At 45.5% G+C, this 8,876-nt stretch overlaps 1 pseudogene; it reads left to right on the plus strand.

Annotated features, from left to right (window-relative positions):
- Positions 1-4,127: 4,127 nt before the first annotated feature.
- Positions 4,128-4,643, plus strand: LOC148037512 (18.1 kDa class I heat shock protein-like; annotated as a pseudogene).
- Positions 4,644-8,876: the final 4,233 nt, after the last annotated feature.

Genomic DNA, 8,876 nt, shown 5'->3' on the forward strand with positions numbered 1-8,876 from the left:
CCATTGTGGAGATGGCAAGATGCATGCTAAAGGGCAAGGGATTGCCTAACCATTTTTGGGCTGAAGCTGTTAATACTGCAGTCTACATTCTAAATCGGAGCTATACAAAGGCTCTCAAGGGAAAAACACCTCATGAGGCTTACACTGGTAGGAAACCATCTCTCTCACATTTCAGAATTTTTGGATGTGAATGTTATGCACATGTTCCAGATGAGAAGAGAAACAAGTTACAACCAAAAAGCAGAAAATGTATCTTCTTGGGTTATAGTGATGAGCAGAAGGCTTACAAATTATATGACCAAGAGGCAAAGAAGATCATCGCGAGCCGTGATGTGGTGTTCAAGGAGGAGCCGCATACAGTGGAGGAGGAGAAGGCAAGTTATTCCACTTTATCATCAAGCGAAGAAGTAGTCCACAATGAACCTGTCCCGAGAGCTATCCCTATCCTTAACGAGGAGGAAGCATAATCTTCAGATGATGAGGAAAAAGTTCACCAACCTGACATCACCCCACCGGAAAAGCCATTGCCGTGCTGGGTGAAGCAGCTCTATGACCACAATAATCCTATGCCTGCATCTGTTGAGGAGAAGGCAGACGGACCAAGGAGGTCTCAGAGAATAGAGGAGCAAAGGAGGGCTTCTACTCACATAGTCAATATGGCCTTGATGGTTGAGATTATGAGAGAAGTAAAGGAGCCAACTGACTTAGAAGAAGCACTTGCAGATCCATCATGGAAGGCTGCTATGCAGGCAGAGTATGACAGCATAATAAAGAATGACACTTGGGAGCTAGTGGATCGACCAGCAAAGCGGAAGGTTATTGGCACCAAGTGGATCTGGAAGGTAAAGTACAAGGCTGATGGTACCTTAGAAAAGTACAAAGCTAGACTGGTTGCCCAAGGATTTTCACAAGTTGAAGGGTTTGATTTTCAAGAGTCATTTGCCCCAACTGCCAGAATGACCACTATTCGCACGGTACTTGCAGTGACTGCCCATAAGAAGTGGCCAGTGTACCAAATGGATGTTAAGTCAGCGTTCTTAAATGGTGACCTCAAGGAGGAGGTGTACGTGGCTCAACCACCAGGGTTTGAGGCCCCCCATTCTAAGAACAAAGTGTGTAAACTGAAGAAGGCATTGTATGGGCTGAAACAAGCCCCCAGAGCATGGTACCAGCCAATAGATAGGTTCTTTTTAAACCTAAACTTCAAAAGATGTGCCTCAAATGCTAACTTCTATGTTTACAGGGATGGTAAAAAGTTTGTAGTGATTGTCCTATATGTGGACGACCTTCTTATTACATGTGACTATGAAGATATGATCAACCAAACTCGAAAGGCTTTGAGTTCTGAGTTTGAAATGACAGACTTGGGCTTGCTACACTATTGTTTGGGGATTGAAGTCTGGCAAGAGCCAGAAAAGATCTTCATCTCTCAAAAGAAGTATGCATGGGAGATCTTGAAGGCATTTGGCATGACCGAGTGCAAGGAGATAGCTACACCTATGGAGGTGAATGCAAAGTTATCCGTCGAGGATACATCAACACTAGCAGACATTGGGAGGTATAGGAGGTTGGTCGACAGTCTGATCTACTTGTGTAACACCAGACCAGATATCAGTTTTGCTGTTGGTGTTTTGAGGAGGTTCTCAAACAAACCTCATGAGAGTCATTGGAAGGCTGGGATGCGGGTGCTCAGATACTTGAAGGAAACTCTTGACTATGGTATCACATACAGTTTCGGAACTTCTCTTGTGGGGAATTGTGACTCAGATTGGGCAGGAGACATTGATTCCAGGAAGTCAGTTTCTAGTTATTGTTTCTCTTTGGGTTCAGGAATTTTCTCTTGGATTAGTAAGAAGCAACCAACAGTGGCATTGTCTTCTACCGAAGCAGAGTACAAGGCAGCTTGTTTTGCTGCATGTGAGGCCGTATGGTTGAGAAGGATTCTATGGCATATGGGAGTGCAGGATGAAGAACCAACTGTGCTGAGATGTGACAATCAGAGTTGCATCGCCATTGCCAAAAATCCAGTGTTTCATGCACGCACCAAACATATAGAGATCCAGTATCACTATGTGCGTGATTTGATGGAGGATGGGATAGTGGAATTGGTCTACTGTCCAACAGAGGAGAATGGAGCAGATATCTTCACCAAAGCACTTACGAAGGATCTGCTTCAAGTTCATCTTCAGAGACTCGGCATTGGGCCGAGAAGATAGTTCACCTATGGGTGGACATTGAGGGGGGGTGTTAGATATGATCAATGCCCCACCCTCATTAGGTGCTACCAATGATCCATGGTGCTCAAAGTTGTAAGGCCCCCATTATGAGGAGAAGCCAAATGTGAGCCCGGACATTGGTTGAGTCCTGACTTGTATATCAAATGAGGTCTATGTGACTGGATGGCAAAAAGGTGACTGTTGTGGGTCTAATCTTTGGGTTAGATGGAGTGGTTAACCTGGTAGCAACTCGAGGCACATTGCATTGAGTTGCGTGGTAAGGGAGTTAAAAGGGGCCCCTATTGTGGGGTCCGAGGGCCGCGGAAGCGGCCCCTGGCTGGGGGGTTGGTAAAGGGAATATTCCCTGGAATATTCCCTGGCCGACTAGTGGAGGCTCATATGGTAGGTCAGTCAGCAGGCCGACCTAACGACCTTTGCAGGCTATAAAAGCTAAACCCCTTCGCAGCCATCACTCACTCATCTTTCACCCAGTCAGAGTTGTTGTTCCAGCTAGCCTTAAGCTCTTCACCTATCTTCTGTCTAGATCGCCATCTAAGCTTCACACAGTGGAAGCACATGGGTGGACAGAGCCATCTTTGTATCAGTTGTTTGGAGTTAAAGAATTTACTGATTCTCCTCTTATCTATTGTGTACTCTCTATCTCTTTCTCAGATTCTGTTCGCTGCGCCGTGTATATTTTACATCTATGTGGATGACTTGATTATTACAGGTGATAGTGATAGTGGGATTTCTGAAGTTAAGGACTTTTTGAAAAAGAAGTTTGAGATGAAGGATTTAGGTGAGCTAAGGTACTTCCTTGGCATTGAGGTGATCAGATATAATGATGGTTTATGGCTGTCCCAAAGACAATATGGCTTGAATATGTTGTTCAAGTATAGTATGGCAACATGTAAACCACTTTCACTCCCGTTGGAGCAGAATGTAAAGTTGAGTGCTGATGTTGGGGATGAGATAGAAGACCCTACTATGTTCAGGAGGATAGTGGGGAGTTTGATCTACATGACCATTACAAGGCCAGACTTGAGCTACGTTGTTGGTCTTGTGAGTCAGTTTATGCAAGTACCTAGAAAGCCACATTTGGATGCAGTCAGACACATATTGAGATATGTGAAGTCCACATTACATTATGGACTTTTCTATGAGGCAGGTATAGATATATAGGTGTTTGGATACACAGATGCAGATTCGGCTGGTAGTATGTCTAATAGAAGATCTACCAACAGATACATGTTCTCTCTTGGTAGTGCAGTAGTTACTTGGAGTAGCAAAAAGCAATCTACAATTGCTTTGTCGAGTACAGAGGCTGAGTATAGAGGTGCTGCTATTGCAGCATGTGATGTAGTATGGCTACAAAAGTTATTGTTTGATTTAGATGTGCAAGTGGAAGGTCCAGTTGTCCTTTATTGTGACAACATGAGCAGTATACAGTTGGCTAGGAGAAGGGGTCAAAGATGGCGCCGCTGTTGCTCCTCCGACCGAAGAATGGGCTCAGTGCCATTGTAACAATAATCTGTGCTAATCTGTCTGTAGAGCTTGGCGGTGCCTCTTTGAGAGCGAGCGAGCGAGGGAGGGAGAGTGAGTGTGTGTGTGTGACAGTGGGAATAGATCGAGCACGCTGTCAGGCGTGGATGGTGATGTATTATGATGAAGAGCGATGCCAGAAGGGTCCGTACAATGATCGACTGCTCTGATTCGTCTTCTTGGCCTTCCGCATAGCGCGGGCATCCTTTTAAATAGGAGCATGCACGAGAGAGCCTAGAGGGTTCTATTTAGCCTACTCTCTCACAGGCTATATATAGCCTACGCCACTATACGACGTTTTATCTCTATTTCCACTCCCTCTCTCAGACGCGCAAGCAGTGCAGGCTAAGCCAGCAGAGCGATTAGAATATGGCACTGAGCCCATTCTTCGGCCAGAGCGGTGCCATCTTCGACCCCTTCTCCTGGGATCCCTTCCCGGCCAGCAGCTCCGCCCTCTTCAGCAGGACTTTTGCCGACTGGCCCTTCCGCCTCCTGGACAGCAAGCCGTCGCAGCAACTGGCCCGCGAGGCATCGGCCGTGGCCAACACTCAGGTGGATTGGAAGGAGACGCCCGAGGCCCACATCTTCCAGGCCGACCTGCCGGGGCTGAAGAAAGAGGAGATGAAGGTGTAGGTGGAGGACGGGCGCGTGCTGTGCATCAGCGGCGAGCGGAGGAGGAAGGAGGAGAAGCAGGAGGGCGACAAGTGGCACCGCGTGGAGCGGGCACACGGCAGCTTCCTGAGGCGCTTCCGCCTGCCTGACAATGCCAAGCCCGAGGAGCTGAGCGCTCGCGTGGAGAATGGGGTGCTCACCATCACCGTGCCCAAGCGCCAGACTCAGCAGCCCAACCAGCCCGCCATCACCGACGTGCCCATCTCTGGCTGAAGCCTATTCTCTACGACCCATCCCATACTGGTTGCAAATAAAACACTGCTTTCCATGCTGTAACGCTAACAACATGTGCAATGCAGTCCGGAAACTTCTTTGTGGTCCCATCCCAACAAAGGGGACAACAGCCCCCAAATTTTGTATCGCTTTTCCACCTTAATATACCAACACACATTTTCACACACTTCGTTTCCCCCTTCCTCTTTAATTTTGGGCTAGCGCCTTAGTGCTTCTTTCTTTCGGTAAAAGGGTTCCTACAATGCGCATTACGGGGTGAACAAGACTTGCGCAAGCAACATGAGTTGCACCAAGTGAGGCTCGAGAACCCCTCTTCGGACATCATATGTGAGTAGGTGGCAAGCTACACATTTGTGGTTGTCAATCGCCTATATCTCAACCTATGCGCATGCCCCTCGAATTCGACCATGAATGTTCAGCTAGCTAGCATACACCTCTATTAGTCCAAATGCAATGCATTTTCATTTGCTAAATGTACGTCGCTAGCCCATGTGCTTTGTGCGTAAGAGAGAAACCAGAATACAAAGTTGTAGTCTCCTTGTTGTGATTGTTCTCATGTATAATGTTGCCTATATCTAATGCTCCTATGTAGAGTAAATGTGACAAGATTGGCCTTAATATCTATCCATTACATTTGTTTGAAATAATTGATACTCATTCACTATAATGTACCTACCTTGATACCTTAGATATTATGTATTGTTTAGTGATAAAAATAATCAAACATTGACACGAGATCTTGAGTGAAAAACACAAAGATTGAAATTTGGGTGGTTGTACTGTATGCTCAACGTTAGGACCATTGGATACATCCTTATTTGTTCAAGGATTTTGACCTATAGAGCACATGATTGTTTCTCACCTAGCCTACTCACATACTTGATGAATCAAAAAATCTAGATACAGATAGAATGTAAACTTACCAACACTCACCACATTGTAGTCGCTGCATCACCTAGCTTGCTCCACACGTGTACTCCTTTGCTCTCGACCTTGCTTCTATTATTTCCCACAAATGAGAGGAGCTACCAGATACGACCGGTAGGATTATGTGGCTTTCATTTTCACGAATTGAAAGGATTCAATATCTTAGATCATTAGGGTTGGTATGATCATGTGGATCAAGATTTGAATCAAGACCATGAGGATCGCCATGAAGATGACCAAGATTGTGAGGATCATCACAAATATTGTTGTGTTCACAAAGATCACTGCCAAGACTAATGTGGTTCAAGGTAGAAATCATGATCGGACTGTCCCTCCTATTCACCATCTTTTTATATGTCCCCTTCTTCTCTCCTCTTCTAAGACATCTCATTCCTCATCTCCCTCTTCTTGCACCACAAGTGCAGGTACCTATCCTACCCAATCTCTTCCTTGACCAAGTTAGATGGGATGAATTATGCCATCATTTAGTTATGCAAGATGAAGGCTATCCTCAATACAGTTGACCTACAGGATTTCATTACACTCCCTTATCCCCAACCTACTTTATATGTTCCTATCTAGTACAACCCTATTAGTTTGGTAGCAGGCCAACTCTATAGGCTAGGGCAAGACGACTTGTTATGTACATGTGTGTGCGAGCATGAAATGCATGACATGCTTACAGAAGCACATAACGGAATTGTTTGGAGGACACTTTAGTGAAGACACGATAGCTCACAAGGTGTTGCAGTCTCAAATATGGTGGCATTTAAAAACCCCTTTTGTAAATATAATCCTGTAAATTTTACTAAAGATGATACCCTTTCTTTTGAACTCACGTGGTATCTTACATGTTCTATAAGGTGGATTCCCTAGGGGCCTGGCCAACAAAGTGGAAAGACGATCGAAAAGGGATGTATACAATATACTGGGAATGGACAAAGTTCTAGTCCACACTAATGATGACATCAGCTTAGCTGATATCCCTAACCCAGAAGTCCAACTATAGGCCAAGATGGTGCATGCCTTGTTTTCCAGCCAAAGGTACAACACTAATGAGTAGGATCAACGTGCTGATGCTCGAAAGCATTACATCCAAATCTTTAGATGAAGTGAACTTGAACGGCTTTGTGCGGAGGACAATCGAGACCTCACCAAAGGCACTGGCTATAGGTGGAAGACCCGCAGGTGGAGAGTCCTCAGCCTCCAAGGCAAGAATGAAGTCATCATCTAAGGTCTCGACCATAGGATTTGGTGGGGTCTTGATTTCCATCATCAGGGAGGCATTGGGGGAAGCACAAGGTGAAGAAGAAGTTGGTGAGACACCAAACATGTCACCTCCCCACCATGAGCAGGGAGAACAAAAAAGGAAACATAATAGCTAGGGAGGAACAAAGAAGAGGACACAGCTTGAGCCACACACATGTAAATAAAGCAAAAGTTCAGGTAGGTGGAACTGGTTGCTATGAACCCATACATAGAAGAAGGCCCATGAACAAGTGTCCAAGTGCCAAAAATCACGCCATCCCCAACCAACAGAAGGCGAGGGCACGGGCCTGATTGATCCTATTCCAGTTGTCCTAGTGCCTACCACCCCAATCTCTGCACCCACCCAAGGCACTTCAACCACAGTAGATGCAAGCAATCTTATGGCCTCGGTGTAGTTTTTGGTTAATAAAGAGATTTCTCTCAGGATGCAAGTGGAGGAACCCCAATGAAGGGAACAAAGAGATTGGAAGCTACTGCGGATGCTGAGTCCTCAAGACAAGATCCCAAGAGACAGAGAATAGAAGCATCCACAACAACTTTCCCTACAGCACTGTCGTCGTTATCTAATTATGATGATTACGTCAAAGAACTCCACAGCTAGAGAGAGCAAAGGAGGAAAATAAGATGGCCGTTGTGAAGTTAGAAGCTGAGAAAGAGACACTACCAGCCTTCTAGCTTGAGAGAACCCACCAAGTGGCCAGTTACCAAAAAGAAATAAGTGTGCAAAAGGCGGAGCTCATGGCTAAGGAGGAATAAGAAAAAAGCTAGTGAAAAAGGCTTGAAAACGAGAATCAAGAGCTAGTGGGAATCCAAAGGGAGTATAAGGTCCTGATCCTGCAACAAGAAGAATTGCAAGGATAGATGGAAAAAGCCCAGAATGCCATGGAGGAGTTCATAGCAAGACAAAAAGAGAGGGCCCAAGGATATTAAAAAAACGTGGGAATTTTGGAGAAGAGGGTAGTCCTAGAACTAGAATACCAGAAGAGGCTAGAAAGAGAAATCAAGGAACAAGAGCAGAGAATAAGAACCTTAGCTCAAAGGCAAAGTGAAATATTCGAAGAGATGAAAAGGAGAGCAGTCAAATGGGTGGGCAGAAGTGAAGGAAGAGTAAACGATCTAGCAAGCCGTCTAGCCCTTGCAAGAGGTGACAAGGTGCTAGCAGAAAGTAGGGCAGAGGCCGTGCAAACAAGCTTGGAAACCCAAGAACGTGCCTTCTTCAATACTCTCTTGGATGTCACACAATCAGAGGAGGAGGAGGCCGTTGAGTTACTAAAGAAAAATTTGGAGATCACCCACATGGCTCTAAAACATGGGCTACACATCCAACCACAAGCAACATGAGGCACCCTGAGCCTACATGACCAAAGAAGCTACTTATTAGAGTAGGCTTGACAATCCAAGAAGTGGAATATCTAGGAGTCATGGAAGGAGAGCCATAAGAACACAAGGGAGAGAAGGTGCAAATGCTGACCGAAGAAGCATGACCAAGTTTTGAAACGGGGCAGCAAGATGAGGAGCTAGTCCCCCATCCTCCCTCTCCATGGCCAGAAGTACAGTTGGAGGTAGATACCATGAATTGAAAGAAAAGTGCAAATTAAAAAGAAGAGATTGAATATGCTGGACCAAGCATGGAGGAGACTGAGAGCTCAACCAGTAGTGGCCCCAGAAGCGCCCACCCCTCCAAGAGAAGATTGTTTTCCAGTAGATTGGAATGCAAAGCTCATATTATGGGAGTAGAAAGAGAATAGCTGTAAACCCTTCGACTTTAATTTCCAATTCTCCACCACATTGAGCAGAGTACTATCAACCAAGGTGGTGGAAGAGGTGATTAATGTAGGAAAAAGGCTGGGAGATAAGTGGGTTGCTAAAAGAGAGAAGAATCCTACCTTATGGGGAACAGAGGCTCTTGACTACTAGGAGAACAAGGTCATGGAAGCACCCAAAATAATGAAAGGCTATGAGTGCCAGCCAAGGTGGAGAAGAAGAATCTAGGACGACAACGTGGACACCTGGATG

This window comes from Lygodium microphyllum, chromosome 4 (genome assembly GCF_053477565.2).
Source record: "Lygodium microphyllum isolate KBCC chromosome 4, Lygodium_microphyllum_v1.1.10, whole genome shotgun sequence".
NCBI lineage: Eukaryota > Viridiplantae > Streptophyta > Polypodiopsida > Schizaeales > Lygodiaceae > Lygodium > Lygodium microphyllum.